The sequence below is a fragment of the Kogia breviceps genome, chromosome 5 (assembly GCF_026419965.1).
Source record: "Kogia breviceps isolate mKogBre1 chromosome 5, mKogBre1 haplotype 1, whole genome shotgun sequence".
NCBI lineage: Eukaryota > Metazoa > Chordata > Mammalia > Artiodactyla > Physeteridae > Kogia > Kogia breviceps.
Window position 1 is genome coordinate 33,716,263 of NC_081314.1, and position 22,086 is coordinate 33,738,348.

Here is a 22,086-nt window from a genome sequence, read left to right on the forward strand (position 1 = left end):
AGATGCAGACCAACTAGAGAATGGACCTGAGGATACGGGGAAGGGGAAGGGTAAGCTGGGACGAAGTGAGAGAGTGGCATGGACATATATACACTACCAAATGTAAAATAGATAGCTAGTGGGAAGCAGCCGCATAGCACAGGGAGATCGGCTTGGTGCTTTGTGACCACCTAGAGGGGTGGGATAGGGAGGGTGGGAAGGAGGGAGATGCAAGAGGGAGGAGATATGGGGATATTTGTATACATATAGCTGATTCACTTTGTTATACAGCAGAAACTAACACACCATTGTAAAGCAATTATACTCCAATAAAGATGTTTAAAAAAATGGAGTCAGAGACATCAATATAAACTCATGTTTAGCTTAATGTAGATACAAATATTTATACATAGAAATATTTGCAGATATGTGTATATACATGGATTAATATTCACACATATATTTGCTTGCTCTATCAGCCAAGAGGGCACAGAAGCAAAGATACCCCTGTAGCAACTAACACACTTAGTTCTCAGAACTTGGTTTCCCGTAGCATTCTCTACTAAAAGGGCTGGTTAGGGCTCCTTAGAGTAATGGCTAATTCTATGACTGGGGCAGAAAATATACAAGATGAGCCTGGAGCATCTTATAGTGCCAGAAAATTCAAAAGTGCTACAAACAAACAAACAAACAAAAAAACCACACTGGAATGTTTTGAGCAACAAAATTAAATAGCATGGGGTTATAACCCAAAGTAGAGACTAAATATCTATGATATAAATAAATGATGAAATAGACATATAAATGGGGGGTGATAGACAAATCTCCAGGTAGAAGAAATGCAAATAATTTATGTAGACACTCCACTCTCAGAGAGGTAGAACATAACCTCCCGCTTAAGTGTGGGCTGCACATGGTGACTGCCTGCCATAGAGAACACTATGGAAAAGGGGGAAAAAAAGTAACTTGACAGTAGAGAAACTTGAAAACACTACCTTAGCCAGGTGATCAAGGCCAACATCAACAGTGATAAATAATGTTGAGGGTATGTTCCTTAGATGTGATGTGATGAGGATAGCACTTTACCTCTGTGGTCTTCCCCCCAGAACACATAACTTCAGTCTAACCATGAGGTAAAAAATCAGAAAATTCTCAATTGAGGGATATTCTACAAAATACCTGACTGGCACTCCTCAAAACTGTCCAGGTAATCAGAAACAAGTAATGTCTGAGAAACTATTATATAGCCAAGAGGAGCCTAAGGAGACATGACAACTAAATGGAATGTGGTATCCTGGATGGGATCCTGGGGCAGAAAAAGGACATTAGGTAAAAACAAAGAGATCTGAATAAAGTGTGGATTTTAGTTAATGATACTCTATCAGTATTGGTTCATTCATTGCAATGGACCTTAGGTAATTATTAAGTAGTTAATAATAAGGGAATCAGTGTGGGGAACTATCTTCACAATTTTTCTGTAAACCTAATACAGTTCTAAAATTAAAATTTTATTTTTAAAAATAAAGTGAATGCTACCCAAAGAGAAGGAATGGATGCACGCCTGAGCAGAGAGCAGGCGTGTAAATAGTAAAAGAGCTATACCAACAGGGAGGGTGAATGGTGGAGAGCTAGTACACATAAAGCAAAGGCACATAATTGCCAGAAAGCTTAACGCTTTGTCACTCTAAGTGTGACCTCTAACCAGCAACACTTTATCACGTGGAAACGTTAGAAATGCAGAGTCTCAGGCCCTACCCCAACTTACTGAATAAGAATTTGCATTTTAACAAGCTCTATAGGTGATTTATATGCACTTTAAAATTTAAAAGGCACCAGCTTAATGACTATCAAATACAGATTGTCTGTTCATCCTCTGTCTTCCCCAAACCCCACCTCTCCCCAGCAAAATTCTTTCACTTATAAAGCTCAATAATTCAGTTTTTTCTTTTTATCTTTTTAAATTTGTTATACGATTTTTAAAGGTTACTTTTCATTTACAGTTATTACAAATATTGGCTATTTCCCCTGTGTTGTACAATACATCCTTGAGCTTATACCCAACAGTTTGTACCCCAATTTTCAACCCCGATATTGCCCCTCCCCCTTCCCTCTCCCCATCGATAACCACTGGTTTGTTCTCTATATCTGTGAGTCTGCTTCTTTTTTGTTATAGGTGGAATAAGGACTGTAAGCTCCAGATTACTCTCAGGAAACATTTCTGAGTCTAAATGTACTTTTTAATTATCTTTTCCAATAGCACCATGCTAATTGGCTAATTTGGAAATGATATGAGACCCCGTGTGCTTTAAAGAAAATCTGTTTGTTTATATATTTATTTGCACCTGAGACTGTCTTATTGCTGGCAGGACCAATGTTATTAAAAGAGAATCACCTGCTTATTTTAACCAGATTTTTTTTTTAACGAACATACATGAATTGGATTATCCCTAGGGTTTCAGGAGGAAATATTGGCATTTTGAGTGATGGGAAATTGCCACTTAGCCAGGAAATAAATGAGCTTTAAAAAGATCCCATTATTTTTTACAAGGTTATTATTGTAAATGTTTCATAATAGAAGAAATGCCCTTCAAGTTTACCCTCATTGTTGGTTTATGATTGGGGTGTTAACCTCTAAGGAGTCCAGCTCTTCACATCAAGCCACAGTGAGTTTTCATAAGTGGTTATTACATAAAATAAAATTACCTTTTATTGGTCCCCATAATATTTCCAACAGGTTCCTCCATTTGTTAGCTATTTTGTGAGGAAAATTTATTGAGTTTATTTGTCTGGGCTAGGAAAAAGTGGCTTTTTAAAGTTTTTATGAGTTGAACATATTTTACTATTAACAAGACCAGCCCGAACTCTGTAGAAACATGATTTAGGTGAAAACGTGGTGATATATTTGGATATTTATTTATATTTCACATGAATATTTCACATTGCTGTACCTGTTTCACTAAGAGATGGAACTTCATGATCCAAACAGACTTCCCTGTAGCTTACTATTGAAAATGTTCCTTTCCAGTCGACTTACTGCCACTAAATAATGAAAGAAGAAACTGCTAGGATCACACTGGATTTCAGAAAGTGCAGTGGTAAATAGTCTCCTCCCTCCAGCTTGACATTCTCCTTTTTTTCTGAAAGTATTATTGAACGGGCTGCTGCTCTTCTGCACTGTGGGCTGAACCTCATCGCGAAGTTTAGAAATGTTAGGGTGCCCCCTACCGTTGCAAATGGGGAAACACGGTTCTTCGCTGTTGCATTCGGGGAACAGGATTCTTCCAAAAGGAGTACTTAACCAAAGTTCACATAAGTGATGGTTAGTCACATGGAAGGAAGATAAAGAGGGAGGAAGGGAAAGGGGAGGGGGGGAGGGAGGGAGGGAAGGAAGGAAGGAAGGAAGGAAGGAAGGGAAGGAAGGGAGGGAGAAATAATAACCCTACCTAAGGATAAATTTAAAATTTTGGAGCAGAGCTACTTTAATATTCAGCCTGGTCTGGAGATCCATCCACGAAGGGGGCAGGGGGTTTGAATATTACACCACCAAAAATATATGTGTATGTGCACTTTTCTAAAATGATAGTGTGTAGCTTTCATCATATTTCAAAGGGATATGTAACCAAGGTCACTCTCTCTCTGCCACCTTCCCTGTCACCTTTCTTGGTAATGTCAACATCCCTGTAGGTGGTCCTCCTACTTAACACCAGACTTCCCATTTTTTGAACTCCTCTCCTTCAGTGATCTTGTTCTCCAACCGACTTCAGTCACTCACACCCATTGTCACTCCCCAAACTTTATTACCAGCAACCCTACCATCTCCAGGATCTCACGTGCAAGCGTTCCACTCTCTGATCACCGTCTCCTATTTTTCTAGCTTCTTTTTTGTGATACTTCTCCACAATTCTTGACCCTCTGGAATGGTCCAATCCATTGACCCTGCCATTTTTCACTACCGTTTCACTTCTGAACTTTCTCTTTACCCTCCTTAGTTTCCATGGTAATCACTAGAATCGTTTCCTAGCATGCACTCAGCTCCTATATCCCCCCCAACCATCTTATTCACCAGGAGAAATTCCTACCCTCGCTAAATCCAGAGCTCCACTTACTCCACGTCTGAAGTTCAGTAGTTGCATATGAAGAAACTAACTGAAGATAAACACAAAACCGAGTGATCAGTCTCACCTTGGATTTGTAATCTTCAAATTCAAGAAGGCTGGCAATTTCGGTATATTATTGATAAACTGAACTTTATCACAGTTTGAAACTTCTGTTCTTTTTTAAATTTAAAAATATCTTCAAAGCACAAAGCTGAGGGACTTCCCTGTGGTCCAGTGGTTAAGAATCCACCTTCCAATGCAGGGGACGTGTGTTTGATCCCTGGTCAGGGAACTAAGATCCCACATGCCGTGGGGCAACTAAGCCCGCACACCACAACTACTGAGCGCACGTACCCCAATGAAGGGCCCACGCACTGCAAAGCAAGATCCCGCCTGCCACAACTGAGACCCGACGCAGCCAAAAATAAATAAATAAATATTAAAAAAAAAAAAAACCCACAAAGCTGATAAGAGACTTGCATCTGGAATACATGAAGAACTCTCAAAACTCAGTAATAAGAAATCAATTCAAAAAAAGGCAACGTTAAAAAAAAAAAAAAAAAAAAAGGCAACGTATTGGAACAGACACTTTACCAAAAAGAAGTTACTGGCATGGCCAATGAGCACATGAAGGATGCTCAAGCCCGCGCTCCAGCAGACTGAGTGCGTGTGTCCGCCGAGCACATGGGCCCGCGGGCCGGGCAGACTCCGGGCGGCCAGAACCCGGAGGATCAGCGAGGGGCCGCGAGCGAGGATGGGCCCCGGCACGCACCCGGACCCCGCTGAGGGGATTTCCACGCGGAAAGGCTGTTGGCGGCCCCGGTGACCCGCGGAGACACGGTTGGATCCACCTTCCAGCTTGATCTTTTGCGGTACGCGGGCCTCTCACTGCTGTGGCCTCTCCCGATGCGGAGCACAGGCTCCGGACGCGCAGGCTCAGCGGCCACGGCTCACGGGCCCAGCCGCTCCGCGGCATGTGGGATCTTCCCGGACCGGGGCACGAACCCGCGTCCCCTGCATCGGCAGGCGGACCCTCAACCACTGCGCCACCAGGGAAGCCCAGCTTGATCTTTTGACCAGAAAGGAAATAAAAAGATGGTCCCTCGTGATGGCTGTGCCTTTCAGCTGCGTGGAGCTTCCTTGAAGGATTTTCTGAGCTGTGTGGACGTGCAGTGATTCTCGGCCGCCTGAGGAGGAATAACGCTGGTGGAAGCACTCTCTCCAATGACACACACCCGCCCCATTTCTGAATGCTAAAGGTGGTTTTAGGAAGGCCCTGGCTGAGTGCCTCGCGGATTCCTGCAGCCTGGATGCCCCTGGTGGATGGAGCACTGAAGCTTCCTGCCCTTGCTGTCGACAGGAATGTTCGGTTGGGGCTCTGCCAGCTCCCTTGGGGGCTCCCTATGAAACCATCCTGTTCCACTTGGGATTTAGGGGCCTTTAATTAGAAAAAATATATATACGTATCCATTCAATACTCCAGAGGAACTTGAAAACTGCTCTTCCCTGAACTAAAGCTGGAGTATCATGGGATGTGAAGAATCAAGAAGGTGAGGATGGCCCAGCCGCCCTGCTGAGATGTGTGGAGCCCACGCTGGGGAGAGGATGGCAAGGTGTTGAGAAGAATAAGTAACATGATGGAAAAAGGAAAAATGAGTCCTACCACACATTGGAAAGCTCTTCAAGGGTGGAAATTTGGGTGAGAAAGTGTGAACTGGTGAGAAGACAGTTAGGGAGGTAGAACTGAGGCAGCTGCTGAGGAGCGTGCTGATGTGCTCCTCCTGGTGTTGATGCGACCCGTGGAGATGGAGAGCACGAGGTCTTGCCCTTCGGTCACCGTGGCGGCCGGCCCTGACACCCAGAGGGTTCTCAGATCCACCAGGCAGCTGGGAGGCCTGGGGAGGGTCCCCTTGTCCATTCCGAGAGGCTTCCCGGAGAGGGTGCTGCTGCCCCTTGAGACTCTTGGAAGATGCGTATGAATAAGACCTACCAGGAGCTGAGCTGATGAGCACTGGCAAAGCCTTTCCATCCCTGGGTGCTCAGCAGCCCTGCAGGCTCACGTTCCCCATTTGCTTTTATTTCCCGATCTACTTGCTGATTCTGGTGTCAGGAGGCAGCTGCAGTGAGTGCAGCTCTCAGGCCATCCTGTGAAAGTGCTGCATGCCTTTTTGGGGCCCTCGAGCACTCAACCAGTCCTTGAGTTTTGTTTCAGAAGTGCCCGCTCATGGTCCAGGCTATCAGCTTGGGGCTCAGGAGTGTGTACGTGGACGTGCAGTCACCTGTTCTGGGATCCCTCCCGCCCCGGTAGCACCTGCAGGGCTGGAGCGAGCTGTTCCCACCTCCGGGAAAACGGCAGGTAGGAGTCCAGTCACTGGAGCGGAGGATCTGAAAGCTGGAAGAACCCTTCTGTTGATGGAGGAAAGGCTCGGCAGGTTTGTCTGGGGCTAATGGGAGAGGAAGTTCCCTAGAATTCAGCCGCTGGGAGCAGACAGAGCAGGAGTGGACGCTGGGAATCCGAGGCTCACAGCCCTGAGGGCATCCCCGGTGAGGGCTGCTCTCTCCTAGGGGCTCTGAGAAAAGCCCAAACATCTGTGCTTGTGCCTGTGGTGCTACTTGTTCTAAAGGCGCTGCTATCCCACTGGGAGCCTGTCTGCCCTCATCCCTGCCTAGAAATCAACTCACCTGGGCTGCACGGCAACAGCAGGCCTCCACATCCTTCCCATCCCTGGAACTGTTTGCACTGTTCCTGCCATAACTGGGATTTTACCCCAGTTGCACCTCCCTCTACCCCCTGTGACCCTGGGCAAGTCCTTTCTAGCTCTCCACGCTTCATTTTTCTCAGATGCAGAACCTGGCCTGAGGAGATGCTCAGTGAGAGGGAGCCCTTGTTATCTGCTTCTCTCCCACCTCCTTACCTGTCTGGCTCCTGACTGTGTTATTCTGTCACACATCCCGGCCCCTCCTCGCACCTGCACGCAGCGTTGCCTTCTTCCCTTTGAGGCTCACCTTGCTTTTTTGGACTCCTCTCCTGGGCCCGCCTCCCTCTGGGAGCGTCTCTTGGGTCCTGCCTGATACTCCCAAGCCAGCCCTCTCTAGCCTTTGGTGAGAGGCTGTCTGAAGGCACCTGCCCCCCGTCCTCAGACACGAGCCAGCCCTGGTCTTTGGCCACAGGGTACGTGTGTCAAGGTTGCTTCCTTTATTCAGTGTCCGGAGTGTTTGCTGAAAGAATTCCCGACCCACTCGGACCTCTACCCTTGAAACAGAAACGGATTCTCAAAACACCTCTGCAACTGGACCATTTTACTATTACTGCTTCTTATGGTTTCATATTGAGGTTTTTGGCTCATTGCATTTGATCTGGAGCTTATTTTTAGTAGTGAAGACAGAGTTCAATTAATGTCAAAACATGAGGGCAAAGACAGAGGAGAGATTCATAAGTCTAGGGGAAAATGAACCTAGTTTTGTTGATTCTGATAACATCTGTCACACCAGCAGACGCCAAGCTTTCTCGGCGGTGCCTGCGATGGGCTTTGCAGAGGCTGGGAGTCCAAGCCACCCCCTGAAAGCGAAAGCGTTTCTGGGTCCCTTTCAGTCCAATTTATCCAGCAGCTGGCCACATAGATGAGTACCTACCGCAGCTATCATTGTGGGTGATAGTTATTATAATCAATATTAAAGGCCAGGCTTTGGAACCTTCTTATCTCCCCAGTGGCTTTGGGTTCCTTCTGTCTCCGGAAGAAGCGTCCAACTTGTTTGAACACCAGCTCCTCTCCCTGGATTGGGAATGTTTTGAGAACAGGCTCTGGGTTTTGCTCTCTTTCGCCCCAGCTTTTGGCACCATGACAGGTGTACAGGACATGCTTGGGAAATGTTTTCTTGGACTGCCTGCACTTCTGGACACTGAGTTGGGGTTAGAAAGTCAGAAATCATGCACAGAGTGCTCTTCCTTCAAGGGCTGCCGGGTCTGTTCTGGGATTTGGGGGAAACTAAGCACTGTTTGCTTAGGACTTTAGAATTTATAAAAGTTCTTTTTTGTTCTTCCGTCTTTCTTTTATCCCGTGACTATTTACGGAGAACCTGCACTGTGCCACTCTGCATGATGCCTGCAAGAAAGGAGGGACGAACCACTGTTCTGGCCCCAAAGGCCATCGGAGACGGAGGCTGGCTTTATGGATTCCCGTTACGGACTATATTTTCGTGTCCCCCTCAAAGTCAGATGTAGAAACCCTAATCCCCAGTGTAATGGTGTCAGGAGGTGGGGCCCTTGGGAGGTGGCCAGGTCATAAGGGTGGAGCTCTCAGGGTGGGATTAATGCCCTTATAAGAAGAGGCACGGGAGAGTAACGTCTCTCTCTGCTCTCTGAGATGTGCAGATACAGCCAGAAAACAGCCTTCTGCAAACCAGGAACTGAGTCAGCCTCACCTTCATCTTGGACTCCCAGCCTCCGGAACTGGGAGGAATAAATTTCCATTGTTTAAGCCACCCAGTCTGTGATATCTTGTTATAGCAGCCTGAGCAGAATAGGACTCAGAGCAATTGTGCTGCTGGGAGCTCCCTGCTAGTTGGTGGTGGATCTCACAGATGAGCGTGGATCTTCTGAATCCAGGCACCTGAACCTGCTCCCCCCGCCACCCGTTACCTGCCACATGATCCGCAGGCATGTCTGGACTTTCTCTTTGCTGCTCCCTCCCCTCCCCTCCCCTCCCCTCTTCTCTCTTTTTCTCTGCCGTCTCCCTTTCCCCCTCTCCCAGTTCTTGTTTCTTCTAAAGAGGAAGATTTTTCTCTCTGTGGTGCCGTTCGGGGGAAGGTACCTGATGATAATGGCGTTTTGTTTGTGGTCTTCCTGCCTGGGGTGGTATCTGTCTCACTGAATCCACTTCCCCAGCACCTAGTGTGGGGACTGGCGTGATGTAGCAATTTCCTCCCTCCCTCCCTGCCCTCTTCCACTGTCCCATTGTGAGCCAGGTGTTGCACCCAGCCATGGGAGACAACAGAGTAGGTAAAAAACGCCCTGGGGGAGACACAGTATATTCGAACACCTGTTGTTTGCACAGCGTCATGGACCGGATGTTTGGACACCCTCCAAATCCCCAGATTCGTATGCTGAAAGTCTTAACCCTGAGTGTGGCTGTACTGGAATTAAGGGAGTAATTGGGTTAAATGAGGTCATGAGGGTGGAGCCCTGCTCTGATAGGAGAGCTCACTAGAGACCTCCCTCTCCCTCTCTCTCTGCCATGTGAGGACACGGCGGGAGGGCAGCTGTTTGCAAGCCAGGGAGAGAGCTCTCAGATCTCGAGACCCTTGATCTCGGACTTCTGTGCTCCAGAACTGTGAGAATAAACGTCTGTTGGGGGGGGGGGGGGGGGGAGGATGCTCAATATCATTAGTTATCACAGAAATGCAAATTAAAACCACAATGTGCTATTACTGTGCACCTGTTAAGATGACTAAAATTTAAAAAGAAATAACTGACAATACCAGGATGCACTAAAACCATCGTAAATTACTGGTGATAATGCAAAATTATACAGCCATTTTGGAAAACAGATTTTCAGTTTCTCATAAAGTTAAACATATACTTACCATATAGCCCAGCAATCTTACCCATAAGTATTTCCCCAAGAGAAATGAAAACTTATTTTTACACAAAACCTATACATGAGTATCCATAGCAGCTTTATTCAGGATTGCCACAAACTGGAAACAACTCAAATGTCTTTAATTGGTAAATGGATAATTTGTAGTCTATTCATACAGTGGAAAACCACTCAGCAATAAAAAGAATGTAGTACTGATTCACACAGTGATATGGATGGATCTCGAAAGCACTGGACTAAGTAAAAGAAGCCAGTCTCAAAAGGTTAGCTACATACTCCACAATTCCATTTATATGACAATTTGAAAAAGGCGAAACTATAGTGACAGAAAACAGATCAGTTGTAGGGACTGGAGTGGGAGTGGAAGATGTTCCCTACAAAGGGAAATGACAGAATTTTGGTAAGTGGTAGAACAGTTCTCTATTTTGTTTGTGATGGTGGTTACAGAACCTCCATGTGTTTGTCAACACTCATAGACTTACACCCTTAAAAAGAGTGGATTTTAATGTATGTAAATGATATTTCAAGAAACCTATTTAAAAATTGATGTAATTTATCACAACATCAAAAACAAAATATAGAAATAAATCTGACAGAAGATGTACAATATCTTTTTTTTTAAATGTATTTATTTATGGCTGTGTTGGGTCTTCGTTTCTATGCGAGGGCTTTCTCTAGTTGTGGCAAGCAGAGCCACTCTTCATTGCAGTGTGTGGGCTTCTCACTATCGTGGCCTCTCTTGCAGCGGAGCACAGGCTCCAGACTCGCAGGCTCAGTAGTTGTGGCTCACGGGCCTAGTTGCTCCGCGGCATATGGGATCTTCCCGGACCAGGGCTCGAACCCGTGTCCCCTGCATTGGCAGGCAGATTCTCAACCACTGCGCCACCAGGGAAGCCCCCAACTGATCTTTAGAGTCAATACAATCACAATAAAAATTCCAGCAGACTGTGTGTGTGTGTGTGTGTGTGTGTGTGCACATTTTTTAAAAAATAGAATGAGGAGGTCTGCTCAAAGCATAGAAAAGTGATAGACAGACAATGAGAGGTATTAGGAGGGATTGTCATATCTGCCAAAATCAACAATAGACACCTAATTAAGAAAAATAAGAATCACGGGGATGAGGGCAAAGCCAAGAGGTCAACATAAAGATTATATGAATAGCTGGAGAACAAAGGGGTACTTACATGTGGATGGGATGAGCTATGACCTAAACTAGGCCTTTTGATAGTATTTTGATAGTATTTCCTGAGCTAAAACAGTACAGGGTACTCCCCTGCCTAATATCTCCATAACCATCAAAACCAGCTTACAAGCTGAAAAGGGAGCCCTTGTTATTTCCATTTTGTAAATAAGAACACCACAGCTTTGTAAGGTTAGGGGTCTTTCCCAAAGTCACAGGTGCAGTGAATGACAGATTTATTATTCATATCTAATGCTCCCAATTTTCTCCTCAGAAGGGGTCTGATTGATGAACCGCTAAGCTTTATAACATTGTGCAGTCAGACTTAGTGAAGCATGAGGGCCAGAAGACTGTGTCATACTGGGGACCATGATTCCTGCAAATTGGAATCAAGAAACCAGCACTCTGTATCTGATGGAATACAATTTAGGAAAAGGGACTCATTGTAGCAAAAGGCAGAAAAAAACCTAACGATGAATTAGAAATCATGGAGGCAGGAAACTTGATTGAGATTCCGGTTCTTCATACCTTATTATTAGAGCCAAAGGTAAGAAATTTAAATCACAAAATGCTCATATTCTTCATGAAAACAAAATGTCTAGCATCATGTACCTTACAGCTTCCCAAGCACCCTGAACAGCCCTACAACTCTTTGATTCCAGGAGTCTGTGTGGGGCAACACAGCTGATTTCACAGTTGGGTTGCCCGCTTTCTCCTGAGCCCTTGTCAGAGAGGACTTCAGCTTGTGGCAGCTCTGTCCACAGGTTAAAGGCTGCTTCTTCAGTGACAGCACGACATATGCAAATAACATCAAACAAACAGCAGAGATGCTGGCCTCAAGTACAGGTAAACGAGAAAGTTTCCAATTGCTCACATGTTAGAAAAGAACAATGTTTTTAAAGCCACAAGGGGGCCTTGGTGACACCACAAGCCATGGAGGTGCCCTCAGCTAGGCTTCTAGCAAGCCCACAGCAGCCAGCAGGCCTGTAACAGGCAGAGGTGACCTCAGGGTGCAGCGTGCTTCAGCTTGACTGTGCATTTCAGTTACAACACAAGGTGTGCTTGTGAGTGGCAGTGACCTCAGCTGATAGCAGATTGCCAGACCCAGTAAGAAGGAGCTAAGGCAAGGATTCAATTCTAGAAAAGTGTTTTCCATGTACATAAACCTTTTAGACATTAGGAGATAAAACTTTTAAATGGTAAGTTAATTCAGATGGCTTTTTGCTACAGAGCTTGGTAGTAGCTTTTAAAGAGGCCTTACCCAGATAAGTATCACTAGGTCCATGGCCCCAAAGACACCTGCATCAGGGCGGGGAGCAAACCAGCAGTCAGCTTCAATTGGATTCATGTGGCTTAAGGATCACCCCCCTACACATACCCTGTGACTCTAGATGTTCTAATTCATTGGAGGAAAAAACTTTCACAGGAGGTAGGTTTCTGACTTGTAAGCAATTCCAAAGCAAGAAGCAATGGAACAGCATCTGGGTGTAGGATTGAAGGAGCCCACTCACAAAGAAATATTTATAATAGGCTGTGATGTAACACCTACACTCAACTCAGTCCCTAGAGGCTTGAAGCTTAAAGATACAAAAAAATGTGTCAAGTTAATGCAAACTAAAGAGACATGACAACTAAATGCAGCATGTGTTTGTAGACTGGATCCAACCAAGATCAAGAAAAAAATTATTCAGTATAAAAGATTATTGGAGAAATTTGAATACAGTCTGTGAATTAGATAATAAGGCCCTGGTAATGACAATTTCCTGATTTTGAAATTTTCACTATGGCTGGGTAATAGCATGTCCTCATTTTCAGGAAACACATACCAAAGTATTTAGAAGTAACATGTGCATGTGCACATGTATGGATGGGTGGGTATGTGGATGGAAAAATGAAGGAAAGGATAGATGTGTCAACCTTTAAAACAAAAAGGTAAGTGATTTATCCAGCAAAATCGTGTTTAGATGGGAATACCAGAGGAATTGCAATTCTAGTCATTCAAACTATGGCAAACCATAGGCAAGTCTGGAGAACAAAAGAGAAGAGCATTAGTCTATAGAGGAAAGGAGAAAGTTGAAAGGGGCCATTTTGAACAAAAGCTCATTGGAGGAGATTGAGAGTTAGGCACGATGGCAACTTCTCATTGAGTTGCGGTGGTTCCTCATTGTCTGGGTTGTTCCTGGGCAAGGGGAAAAATCTTCCTTCTTCCTGCTGGGATATGTGAAGCAAGCTTTTTCCTGCAGGGGTATGTGAAGTTAGCTGCAAAGAGTAGGATGAGCATGAGAGCTTCCCCTTCAGAGCTTCCTGACTTCTTTTGAATGAGGTTTTCCTTTATTCATTTTTACAGATGGGTGGATGGATGGAATTAAAGAAGACAGAGCTGGAAATTAGTTAAAGCAGCAAGACAAATTTTATCCAGGAACTATTGCAATAGGGGGAAAGGGACCTCAGTATAAAACTGGGCTCAATTTTGAATAAAACAAGGAAAAGAAGAGTTTTATAACCAAGGGAGGTCAGTGGAAAGTTACTAAGAAGAGATAACAGGGTAGAGGGAATTCTTGCTAAGCTGACTTAACAGGAGTTTTTGCCAACAGCAGGCCAGGGAGTAGAAGGACGTGCTCTCACTCCCTCTTGTGAGAACACCGGATTCACAACGAGCTGCTGGACAATCATCAACAGGAAGACACTGGAACTCACCAAAAAAGATACCCCATATCCAAAGACAAAGGAGAAACCACAATGAGATGGTAGGAGGGACACAATCAGTGTAAAATCAAATCCCATAACTGCTGGGTGGGTGACTCACAGACTGGAGAACACTTATACCACAGAAGTCAACCCCCTCAGAGTGAAGGTTCTGAGCCCCATGTCAGGCTTCCCAACCTGGGGATCCGGCAACAGGAGGAGGAATTCCTAGAGAATCAGACTTTGAAGGCTAGTGGGATTGGATTGCAGTACTTTGACAGGACTGGGGAAAACAGAGACTCCACTCTTTGAGGGCACACAAAAAGTAATGTGTGCATCAGGACTCAGGGGAAGGAGCAGTGACACCAGGGGAGACTGAACCAGACCTACCTGCTGGTGTTGGAAGGTCTCCTGCAGAGGTGGAGGGTGGCTATGGCTCACTGTGAGGACAAGGACACTGGAGGCAGAAGTTCTGGGAAGTACTCCTTGGCATGAGCCCTCCCAGAGTCTGGCATTAGCCCCACGAAAGACCCCAGGTAGTCTCCAGTGTTGGGTTGCCTCAGGTCAAACAACCAACAGGGAAGGAACCCAGCCCCACCCATCAACAGTCAAGTGGATTAAAGTTTTACTAAGATCTGCCCACAAGAGCAACAGTCAGCTCTACCCACCACCAGTCCCTCCCATCAGGAAACTTCCACAGCCTCTTAGATAGCCTCATCCACCAGAAGGTAGACAGCAGAAGCAAGAAGAACTACAATCCTGCAGCCTGTGGAACAAAAACCACGTTCACAGAAATATAGACAAGATGAAAAGGTAAAGGGCTATGTACCAGATGAAGGAACAAGATAAAACCCCAGAAAAACAACTAAATGAAGTGGAGATAGGCAACCTTCCAGAAAAAGAATTCAGAAGAATGATAGTGAAGATGATCCAGGACCTCAGAAAAACAGTGGAGGCAAAGATCAAGAAGTTGCAAGAAATGTTTAACAAAGACCTAGAAGAATTAAAGAACCAACAAACAGAGATGAACAATACAATAACTGAAATGAAAACTACATTAGAAGGAACCAATAACTGAGTAGAAGAACGGAAAAGTGACCTGGAAGACAGAATGATGGAATTCGTGGCTGCAGAACAGAATTTTTAAAAAAAGAAAAAGAATGAAAAGAAATGAAGACAGCCTAAGAGACCTCTAGGACAATATTAAGTGCAACAATATTCACATTATAGGGCTCCCAGAAGGAGAAGAGAGAGAAAGGACCAGAGAAAATATTTGAAGAGATTATAGTTGAAAAATTCCCTAACATGGGAAAGGAAATAGCCACTCAAGACGAGGAAGCGCAGTGAGTCTCGTACAGGATAAACCCACAGAGAAACATGCAAGACATATAGTAATCAAACTGGCAAAAATTAAAGACAAAGAAAAATTATTGAAAGCAGCAAGGGAAAAACAACAAATAACATACAAGGGAATTCTCATAAGGTTAACAGCTGATTTCTCAGCAGAAACTCTACAAGCCAGAAGGGAGTGGCATGATATACTTAAAGTGATGAAAAGGAAGAACCTACAACCGAGATTACTGTACCCGGCAAAGATCTTATTCAGATTCAATGGAGAAATCAAAAGCTTTACAAACAAGCAAAAGCTAAGAGAATTCAGCACCACCAAACCAGCTCTAAAACAAATGCTAAAGGAACTTCTCTAAATGGGAAACACAAGAGAAGAACGGGACCTAAAAAAACAACACGAAAACAATTAAGAAAATGGTCATAGGAACATACATATCAATAATTACCATAAACGTGAATGGATTAAATGCTCCAACCAAAAGACACAGGCTTGCTGAATGGATACAAAAACAAGACCCATATATATGCTGTCTACAAGAGACCCACTTCAGACCTAGGGACACACACAAACTGAAAGTGAGGGGATGGAAAAAGATATTCCATGCAAATGGAAATCAAAAGAAAGCTGGAGTAGCATTACTCATATCAGATGAAATAAACTTTAAAATAAGGAATGTTACAAGAGACAAGAAGGACACTATATAATGATCAAGGGATCTATCCAAGAAGAAGACATAACAATTATAACTATAAATGCACCCAACGTAGGAGCACCTCAATACATAAAGCAACTGCTAACAGCTAAAAAAGAGGAAATCGACAGTAACACAGTAATAGTGGGGGACTTTAACAGCTCATATACACCAATGGACAGATCATCCAAAATGAAAATAAATAAGGAAACAGAAGCTTTAAATGATACAATAGACCAGATACATTTAATTGATATTTACAGGACATTCCATCCAAAAACATCAGATTACACTTTCTTCTCAACTGTGCATGGAACATTCTCCAGGATAGACCACATCTTGGTTCACAAATCAAGCCTCAGTAAATTTAAGAAAACTGAACTCATATCAAGCATCTTTTCTGACCACAACACTATGAGATTAGAAATGAATTACAGGGGGAAAAAAGTTTAAAAGACAAACACATGGATGCTAAACAATATGTTACTAAATAACCGAGATGTCACTGAAGAAATCAAAGAGGAAATCAGAAAATACCTGGAGACAAATGACAATGAAAACATGATGACTCAAAACCTATGGGATTGGGCTTCCCTGGTGGCGCAGTTGTTGAGAGTCCGCCTGCCGATGCAGGGGACACGGGTTCGTGCCCCGGTCCGGGAAGATCTCATTTAAAAAAAAAAAAAAAAAAAACCTATGGGATGTAGCAAAAGCAGTTCCAAGAGGGAAGTTTATAGCTATACAAGCCTACCTCAAGAAACAAGAAAAATCTCAATAAACAATCTAACCTTACACCTAAAGGAACTAGATAAAGAGGAACAAACCAAACCGAAGGTTAGCAGAAGGAAATAAATCATAAAGATCACAGCAGAAATAAATGAAACAGAAACAAAGAAAACAATAGCAAAGATCAATAAAACTAAAAGCTGTTTCTTTGAGAAGATAAACAAAATTGATAAACCATTAGCCAGACTCATCAAGAAAAAGAGGGAGAGGATGCAAATCAATACAATTAGAAATGAAAAAGGAGAAGTTACAACACACATCACAGAAATACAAAGCATCCTAAGAGACTTACAACAAGCAACTCTATGCCAACAAAATGGACAACCTGGAAGAAATGGACAAATTCTTAGAAAGGTATAACATTCCAAGACTGAACCAGGAAGAAATAGAAAATATGAACAGACCAATCACAAATAATGAAATTGAAACCATAGTTAAAATCTTCCAACAAACAAAAGTCCAGGACCAGATGGATTCACAGGTGAATTCTATCAAACATTTAGATCAGAGCTAACACCATTCCTTCTCAAACTCTTCCAAAAAATTGCAGAGGAAGGAACACTCCCAAACTCATTCTATGAGGTCACCATCACCCTGATACCAAAACCAGACAAAGATACTACAAAAAAAGAAAATTACAGACCAATATCACTGATGAATATACATGCAAAAATCCTCAACAAAATACTAGCAAACAACACATTAAAAGGATCATACATCATGATCAAGTGGGATTTATCCCAAGGATGCAAGGATTCTTCAATATATGCAAATCAATCAATGTAATACAGCATATTAACAAATTGAAGAATAAAAACTACATGATCATCTCAATAAATGCAGAAAAAGCTTTTGACAAATTTCGACACCCATTTATGATGAAAACTCTCCAGAAAGTGGGCATAGAGGGAACCTACCTCAACATAATAAAGGCCATATACAACAAACCCACAGCAAACATCATTCTCAATGGTGAAAAACTGAAAGTATTTCCTCTAAGATCAGGAACAAGACAAGGATATCCACTCTCACCACTATAATTCAACATAGTTTTGGAAGTCCTAGACATGGCAATCAGAGAAGAAAAAGAAATAAAAGGAATACAAATTGGAAAAGAAGAAGTAAAACTGTCACTGTTTGCAGATGACATGATACCATATATAGATAATCCTAAAAATGCCACCAGAAAACTACTAGAGCTAATCAATGAATTTGGTAAATTTGCAGGATACAAAATTAATGCACAGAAATCTCTTGCATTCCTATACACTAATGATGAAAAATCTGAAAGAGAAATTAAGGAAACACTCTCATTTACCATTGCAACAAAAAGAATAAAATACCTAGGAATAAACCTACCTAGGAGACAAAAGACCTGTATGCAGAAAACTATAAGACACTGATGAAAGAAATTAAACATGATACCAACAGATGGAGAGATATACCATGTTCTTGGATTGGAAGAATCAATATTGTGAAAATGGCTATACTACCCAAAGCAATCTACAGATTCAATGCAATCCCTATCAAATTACCAATGGCATTTTTTATGGAACTAGAAAAAAAATCTTAAAATTTGTATGGAGACACAAAAGACCCTGAATAGCCAAAGCAGTCTTGAGGGAAAAACAAGGAGCTGGAGGGCTTCCCTGGTGGCGCAGTGGTTGAGAGTCTGCCTGCTGATGCAGGGGACACGGGTTCATGTCCTGGTCCAGGAGGATCCCACATGCTACGGAGCAGCTGGGCCCGTGAGCCATGGCCACTGAGCCTGCGCTCTCAGAGCCTGTGCTCTGCAATGGGAAAGGCCACAACAGTGAGAGGCCCGTGTACTGCAAAAAACAACAACAACAACAAAAAAAAACCACACGGAGCTGGAGGAATCAGACTCCCTGACTTCAGACTATACTACAAAGCTACAGTAATCAAGACAATATGGTGCTGGCACAAAACCAGAAACAGATCAATGGAACAAGATAGAAAGCCCAGAGATAAACCCACGCACCTATGGTCAACTAATCTATGACAAAGGAGGTAAGGATATACAATGGAGAAAAGACAGTCTCTTCAGTAAGTGGTGCTGGGAAAACTAGGCAGCTGCATGTAAAAGGATGAAATTAGAACACTCCCTAACACCACACACAAAAATAAACTCAAAATGGATTAGAGACCTAAATGTAAGACCAGACACTATAAAACTCTTAGAGGAAAACATAGGAAGAACACTCTTTGACATAAATCACAGCAAGATCTTTTTTGATCCACCTCCTAGAGTAATGGAAATAAAAACAAAAATAAACAAATGGGACCTAATGAAACTTAAAAGCTTTTGCACAGGGCTTCCCTGGTGGCGCAGTGGTTGAGAGTCCGCTTGCCGATGCAGGAGACATGGATTCATGCCCTGGTCCGGGAAGATCCCACATGCCGTGGAGCGGCTGGGCCCATGAGCCATGGCCACTGAGCCTGCGCATCCGGAGCCTGTGCTCCGCAACGGGAGAGGCCACAACAGGGAGAGGCCCGAGTACCACAAAAAACAAACAAACAAACAAACAAAAAGCACCTTTTGCACAGCAAAGGAAACCATAAACAAGACAAAAATACAACCCTCAGAATGGGAGAAAATATTTGCAAATGAATCAATGGACAAAGGATTAATCTCCAAAATATATAAACAGCTCATGCAGCTCAATATTAAAGAAACAAACAACCCAATCCAAAAATGGGCAGAAGACCTAAATAGACATTTCTCCAAAGAAGACATACAGATGGCCAAGAAGCACATGAAAATCTGCTCAACATCACTAATTATTAGAGAAATGCAAATCAAAACTACAATGAGGTATCACCTCACACCAGTTAGAATGGGCATCATCAGAAAATCTACAAACAACAAATGCTGGAGAGGGTGTGGAGAAAAGGGAACCCTCTTGCACTGTTGGTGGCAATGTAAATTGATACAGCCACTATGGAGAACAGTATGGAGGTTCCTTAAAAAACTAAAAATAGAATTACCATATGATCCAGCAATCCCACTACTGGGCATATACCCAGAGAAAACCATAATTCAAAAAGACACATGCACCCCAATGTTCATTGCAGCACTATTTACAATAGCCAGGTCATGGAATCAACCTAAATGCCCATCTACAGATGAATGGATAAAAAAGATGTGATACATATATACAATTGAATATTACTCAGCCATAAAACGGAATGAAATTTAGTCATTTGTTGAGACGTGGATGGAGCTAGAGACTGTCATACAGAGTGAAGTAAGTCAGAAAGAGAAAAACAAATATCGTATATTAACGCATGTATGTGGAACCTAGAATAATGTACAGATGAACCGGTTTGCAGGGCAGAAGTTGAGACGCAGATATAGAGAACAAATGTATGGACACAAAGCGGGGAAAGCCACGGCGGGGTGGGGATGGTGGTGTGCTGAATTGGGCGATTGGGATTGACATGTATACACTGATGTGTATAAAATTGATGCCTAATAAGAACCTGCTATATAAAAAAATAAAATAAAATTCAAAAGAAAAAATTCAGGAAGTAAATATAAATCAATAATAAACATTTTATAATAGCTATCAAAAAAAAAGCAGGCCAAAGTTAATACATCATAGTTGGGGGATGAAGAATTTCATCAGATATGGAGGGTAATCAGATATTGACAATGGGAGGATTCTCTGTTAACTGACTTAGCAAGATTCTTGCTAAAACTGTGCAATGCAGGCCCAGGAAGGACAGACACAGAAGCCCAAGGTCAAAACCTAATTGAGAAAAGGGTTCAAAGGAGCCTGACTAAAGTTCGGTCAAGGAGCCTGCCTCTGTCAATAGATGGGTGGATAGACAGATGATAGATTAGATAGATAGATAGATAGATAGGGACATAGATAGAGACATAGGTAGGTAGATGGATGGATAGATAAATAGATATGAAGATAGATGGATAAATAGAGACATAGATAGGTATGTAGTTAGGTGGATGAATGGATGGATGGATAGATAGGAAGATAGATAGATAGATGATTGATAGATAGATAGATAGATAGGTAGGTAGATAGATATAGATAGGGAAATAGACAGATAGATGTAGAAGTGCTTGTAAATGGTCTTTGGGAAGGGCAGGGGTCCCCAGTCTGTAGCATGTGTTGGTTTGCTTAGTGTAAATACTCTCACTGTAGCTGGTTTCAGGCTACCAACATGGGGTCACGGACACAGTGCTGGGAAGAAATGCCCACAGTTGACCACAGTGGACAGTAAGAGCAGGCTCCAGGGCTTCCCTGGTAGCGCAGTGGTTGAGAGTCCGCCTGCCGATGCAGAGAACGCGGGTTCGTGCCCCGGTCTGGGAAGATCCCACATGCCACGGAGCGGCTGGGCCCGTGAGCCATGGCCGCTGAGCCTGCGCGTCCGGTGCCTGTGCTCCGCAACGGGAGAGGCCACAATAGTGAGAGGCCCGCGTACTGCAAGAAAAAAAAAAAAAGAGCAGGCTCCAGCCCACCCCTGCATAATTCTTTGTGCTACTTGTGCAAATCTTCTGTAAGTCTAAAATCATTTCCAAATAAAAAGTTAATTTTTTTCACATAAATTAGCTATAAAATAAATGGATTATAAAAATTTTTCCTAGGGATTAGGTAAAGCAATCTTTTGAACCTTAGTTCTTTTTTTTCAAGTAACAATAGACTACAGAATAAGCACAGTATCTAAGTTAAAGAGTAATTTTTTTTTGACTAATAGACAAAAACCAAACAACAAAGTGTCAAGATCTGTCACAGAGAAATACCGGTAGAATACATGCTCTTGATCATTCAATTCATCAAGTGATATTGCTGGGAAAGCTTCAGTCATGGATTCAACCCACCCTGGGGCTTTCCTGATGCACAGAAAGAACACGCTGAACTGGGCCCCCACTTCCCCATCACCATCCGGATCTCATCCCGCCCCAGCATCACATTTGTATGTCAAAGAGCCGAGGCAGGAGGGAGGTAATGATTCAGCACAATTTGCTACAATAACTCTCTAAAGCTATATCTAACGGTGTGGTCAGCTGTGTCCTCTTCAGGTACTACAAGGACAATATGCTTTTCTGGCCATAAAAAGATGTGAAAAGCCACCAGACATCACGTCGTTGTTGGCACTCAAGTTTTTATTCCCCAAATTCTGCTCCTTGTGATTATCTGTTTTCTCCAGATGCTGACAGAGACTTAAAGCCCATTAAGCGGGCTTCCCTGGTGATGCAGTGGTTGAGAGTCCGCCTGCCGATGCAAGGGACACGGGTTCGTGCCCCGGTCTGGGAAGATCCCACATGCCGCGGAGCTGCTGGGCCCGTGAGCCACGGCCGCTGAGCCTGCGCGTCCGGAGTCTGTGCTCCGCAACGGGAGAGGCCGCGACGGTGAGGTGCCCGCGTACCGCAAAAAAAAAAAAAAAAAGATGATTGTCTTGATTATGATTACATTTAACATGAGGAATTTTTAGAAAGAGGAGAACTGTACATACTGCTAGTTTTCCTTATTCACTTTACTACCATGTAAATTTCCTCAATATCATCTTTGTAGATACTTGGAGTTGAGTAAAGTTTAAAATATACTTGTTTTTGCTTAAGTAATTTAATTCTGAAGAATAATTTTTAAATTACCTGTAAATAGCAATCGGTCTCTACTAAAAACCAGAGAAACAGTTGAATACTTACATTTTCTTTAAACACAACTTTGTGAGAA